The following is a 5,392-nucleotide window of genomic DNA, read 5'->3' as shown; positions in this document are numbered from 1 at the left end:
TACCTAGTTGAAGTGATTTAAATCAGTGGGAATGTGACCTTGAAGGAGATATTGAGATGCTCATATCTTCCTTTCTCTTCTTGTCTTTAATGAGATGAGCAAGTTTGTTCCACCAGGGACTCCCCAATATAATACTTTCCATTTCCATAGACCCAAGGCAACAAGGCAAAGCAAACATGGAAAGAACCTTCTGAAACTCTTGCCAATATAAATTTTTCCTTGAATTAAATAATTTAACTCAATTTATTTTGTTGCTGAGACAGAAAGCTGACTCACATACTGTTATTTACATGTATTTGGAACTACTAAGATTCAAGTCTTTTCAAGAGTGTTGGATTCTTCATTGTAATTATACTCTTAAGAGTATTCTTAAGTAAGAATACTCTTTGTATAAATTCAGAGAGAAAAATGTTTTAAAGCTAATTCCATCTCCCTATTCAGAAACATTTTAGGTATCTACACTATATAAATATTCTCTCATTTATTTCAAAGTACTGTAGTTTCTTTCAACTTCTTGTGATTCATAAAGTCTCTTGTATACAATAATTTAGATTCACCATTATAAATGGGAATTTTCTGTTGCTTCTATTTATTTTAATTTTTTGCTGATGTCTTGGAGTAATCTTTATATTTCTTCTTTTTTTGCTCTTGATCAGTATCCCATTTGTGAAATTCCTTAGAAGTGTGTCACTTTGATGGAGGTATCTTCCTGCTCTGTTTTTCTTGAGCCTTTCTCACTAGAACAGATATGGAAAAAAATACATGATGAAAGAAATACAAACAAGAAAGGACATGGAGAAAGCATTATCTCCTGCATTCTTTACAGCAAGCTGATCCTTTCCCTTGGTAAAAAAATGACAGTTGCCCATGGATTTCAGTAAATATTGTAAAGTAAAAGTCAAATATTCCTATAATATTTGGAAGGCAGATTTGATGGTTTTTATTCCATCTTTGGCCACCATGTCATTCTCCACAGAAGTCTTTGGAAAAACCAGGGAAGTACAAAAAATTTAAAAATCTTTCCAATCATTCATCATTTTAAAATTCCTTTATTTACCATTGCATTTTTCTCCTTTCTGAACACTTTCATTCCTGATGAAAACAAGATAGTCTGAATCTCACAGGCAACACAACAAGACTCCTCCCCTAAAATGTATTGTCAGCTATGGAAGGGACCCTAGTCTTGTAATGATCACCCCTGGGTTCTTCAGTCACCAGGGAAGAGCTCAAACCTATAAGAAATGACAGTGCCAGAAAGCTACCAGCTGTCATTGGGCTACAGGATAGTAGGACATAGAGAGTGAGATTTGTCATTTGTATATGTGCATGTTTGTGAAATACCTTCAGTTACACTGTAGCAGCAAGGACTGAGTAGATCTAATTGTGATGTATTTACTACTAAACCTACTGGGGCAGTTTGGGAAAAACTGGCTGGCATGATCTAGAAATCTTCAGGGGAACATCTGAGATCACTGGTTAAAGCCTATTGCTTTTACTAAACCAATGGTACTGACCACATGGAAAGAGAGTAAGTCTATAATTTCCAGAGACATATGGCCCCAGTAGAATCTGTCTTCTCATCTCAGATCTATGGTACATAACTCTTCTAAGGGACCATGAAAGGGTTCACTCACCCGTTTTCTATATCTTGGAGAGAATCAGGCAGTTGATGATTCCTAGTTTCTGGAAGGAGGAAGACAACAAGGCCAGAAAAGAAGCAGGAGGCTCCATAGATGATCCAGGGCAAGGGTTCAGCATATGTTTCCAGGGTCATCAACAGGGGAGCTACAGCTTCCCCCAAACTTCTGCAAACTCCAATGATTCCAAAAGCTGTTGCCCTCGGAGCACACACAAAAAGGCATAATAAATCTGTTGAGAATGCACATGGATTTGTGTCACCTTCATACATTACTTATGGGAGACAATAAGGCATGTGCTTTGTCATGAGAAGATTGATGATATGCTCTTGTGATATACCCAACTGATATTTTCTTAAAATTGGGAGCCATCTTGCCACAAAGACATGGAAAGATAATTTTGGCTTTATTATAAATTAGTGCAAATTCCTAACCTACTTGGAATACCTGCCCGTGCCTTGAACTCACCCATGCCTGGCTCTCTGACCAGATAGCAGCCCTCTCTAAAACTTTAGTGATGCCTCACAAATCTTGGCCTTCCCTGGCTAGATAAAAACCTTCTCTGAGACTCTAATGATCTTCATAAATTCTGATGTTGGGGCAAAAATGTAAACTACGATTAGTGTTATGCTCCTTAGAGTTTTGTTATCTGGAACCCCCCTTTGTGTAGCTTTCAGGGCTATAAAGCTGGGCTGCAGGAAAGCTGCAGCTGCTGTCTTGTTCCCACAGTTTTCGGTGAGAGAGGCAGCCCAGCTGGTCAAAATAATAAGCTTGCTTTAATTTGATTTTAATTGGAGTCAGTGGTCTTTTCTTGTGTCATGGTCTAACACTTGCTTTTGAAATTCTTGTTGGTTTGCTAGCAAATTTTCTCAAGTTTACAGAGTATTAAGACATGTTTTATCATTTAGAAATACTATTGTTCATTTATTTAATTTTGCTTTATTTCTCATTTATTTTATTTTCTTATTCATGTACTTTTTTTGCTACTTTTCAATTATACAAATTATATTATTTGTTGTAATACAATTGTATATGAACATAATTTTGTCAAGTTTATTTTACAGTTCCTCCACTATCCTGCCTCTCTCCCATCCCCTATTCTAGAAATTTTGATTGGCATTGCATTAAACCTATAGAGAACTTTTGGTAATATTGCCATTTTGATGATGTTAGTTCTGCCTATCCATTAACAGGATATATTTTTTCCATCTTCTAAGATCTTCTATTTCTCTCTTTAGGGTTCTGTAGTTTTCATAGTATAAATCTTCCACCTCTTTTGTTAGGTTGATTCCCAAGTTTTTTTTTTTTTTTTTTTGAGGATATTGTGAATTGAGTGGTTGTCCTCATTTCCATTTCAGAAGATTTATCACTGATATACAGGAATTCTTTGATTTATGCGTGTTGATTTTATATCCTGCCACTTTGCTGAATTCATTTATTAGTTCTAGTAGTTTCTTTCTAAAACATTTTGGGTCTGCTAGGTATAGAATCATGTCACCTGCAAATAGTGATAATTTAAGTTCTTCTTTTCCTACTTTTATGCCTTTAATTTCTTTCATCTGTCTAATTGCTCTGGCCAGTATTTCGAGAACTGTATTGAATAGAAGTGGTGAGAGAGGGCATCCCTGAATTGTTCCAGATTTTAGAGGGAATGCCTTCAATTTTTTTCCATTTAGAATGATGCTACCCTGAGGCTTAGCATAAATAGTTTTTCATTGTTGAGGTAAGTTCTTGTTATCCCTAGTTTTTCTAGTGTTTTGAACATAAAGCGATGCTGTACTTTGTTGAATGCTTTTTCTGCATCTATTGGATGATCATATGGTTCTTATCTTTAAGTCTATTGATGTAGTGAATTAAATTTATTGACTTCCATATATTGAACCAACCTTGCATCCCAGGGATGAATCCTACTTGATCATGGTGCACATTTTTTTGATATGTTTTTGTATCCAATTCACCAGAATTTTATTGAGGATTTTTGCATCTAGGTTCATTAGAGAGATATTGGTCTGTAGTTGTCTTTCTTTGAAGTGTCTTTGTCTGGTTTTGGAATCAGGGTGATGTTGGCCTCATAGAATGAATTTGGAAGAGCTTACTCTTTTTCTATTTCCTGAAATAACTTGAAAAGTATTGATATTAATTCTTCTTTAAAGGTTTTGTAAAACTCCACTGTATACTCATCTCGTCCTGGTCTTTTGTCGTTGGTAGTCTTTTGATGGCTTCATCAATTTCCTCCATTATTATTGTCTGTTTATATTGTGTGTATCTTCCTCACTCAATCTGGGCAAATCATATGACTTAAGAAATTTATTGATGTCTTCACTATCTTCTATTTTATTGGAATATAGGGTTTCAAATAATTTCTAATTATCTTTTTATTTCTGTAGTGTCTGCTGTGATATTGCATTTTTCATCCCATATGTTAGTAATTTGAGTTCTCTCTCTTCTTCTCTTCATTAACATGGCTAAGGGTCTGTCGATCTTATTTTTTTTTAAAGAACCAACTTTTAGTTTTGTCAATTTTTTCAATAGTTTCTTTTGTTTCAATTTTGTTGATTTCCACTCTGATTTTAATTATTTCTTGGCTTCTGCTAAATTTGCTATTGTTTTGCTCTTCCTTTTCTAGGCTTTTGAAGTGAAGTGTGAGCTCATTTATTTGTTGGTTTTTTCTTTTTATGAGGATTGAACTCCAGGCAAGGAAGAGGCTGTTCTTTCTTGAATATATGTTTTTGATGGCTTGTCTACTGTGAGATAACTGAATTTATGTGGTTTTGTCTCTGTGTCATCTATTCTGCACCATGAGTCTATAAACCTATTTTGGTCCCCATACTGTGCCTTTTTTGTTACTGTTTCTCTGTAATATAATGTAGGTCGGGTACAATGATGTCACTGGCTTCACTCTTCTTGCTATGAATTGCTTTAGCTATTCTGGGTCTCTTATTTCTCCAGGTGAATTTCATGACCACTTTTTCTATTTCTATGAGAAATGTCTTTGGGATTTCAAGTGGAAATTCATTACATCTGTATTGTGGTCTTGGTAGTATGGTCATTTTGACAATAGTAATTCTGCCTGTCTTTCATCTTCTATGAATTTCTTTAATTTCTTTAATTGCCATTCTGTAGTGCTCATTGTAGAGGTCTTTAACCTCTCTCATTAAGTTGATTCCCAAGATTTTTTGTTTATTTGTTTGTTGAGGCTGTTGGAAATAGGGTGGTTTTTTGAGTTTCTTTTTCAGAGGGTTTTTTATTGATGTACAGAAATGCCTTAGATTATGGGTATTGATTTCATTATTTTCTGCTACTTTGCTGCATTTATTTAACAGTTCTAGAGGTTTTCTGATGTAACTTCTTGGATCTACTAGGTATAGAATTATATCATTAGAAAATAGCGATAATTTGACTTCTTTTCTGATCTGTGTCCATTTAAGTTTTTTGGGTTTTTATCTGTCTGATTGCTCTGGCTAGAGTATCAGTGTTCTCATTTACCTTTAGGGATTTTTAATCTCTCATTTGATGTCTTTTGCAACACATTGTTCTATTTTAAATAGAAGTGGGAAAAGAGGGCATTCCTGTCTTGTTCCAGTTTTTAGAGGGAACACTTGCAATTTTTCTCCATCTTGAATGATGTTGGCCTTGGCCTTATCATAGGTAGCTTTTACAGCATTGAGATATGTTCCTGTTATCTCTAGTTTTTCTAGTGCTTTCAACATGAAGGGGTGCTTTATTTTGTCAAATGCTTTTTCTGCAACTATTGA

At 34.8% G+C, this 5,392-nt stretch overlaps 1 long non-coding RNA gene across 1 annotated transcript; it reads right to left on the bottom strand.

Annotated features, from left to right (window-relative positions):
• Window positions 1-208: 208 nt before the first annotated feature.
• Window positions 209-1,843, bottom strand: LOC144376990 (uncharacterized). The gene is made up of 2 exons (XR_013437448.1): window positions 1,635-1,843; window positions 209-737 (listed from the first exon to the last, which is right to left on the bottom strand). It is a non-coding gene; the product is annotated as an uncharacterized LOC144376990 (long non-coding RNA).
• Window positions 1,844-5,392: the final 3,549 nt, after the last annotated feature.

This window comes from Ictidomys tridecemlineatus, chromosome 4, assembly GCF_052094955.1.
Source record: "Ictidomys tridecemlineatus isolate mIctTri1 chromosome 4, mIctTri1.hap1, whole genome shotgun sequence".
Lineage (NCBI taxonomy): Eukaryota > Metazoa > Chordata > Mammalia > Rodentia > Sciuridae > Ictidomys > Ictidomys tridecemlineatus.
The sequence above is the reverse complement of the archived record's forward strand: the minus strand, read 5'-3'. Positions and strand labels throughout refer to the sequence as shown.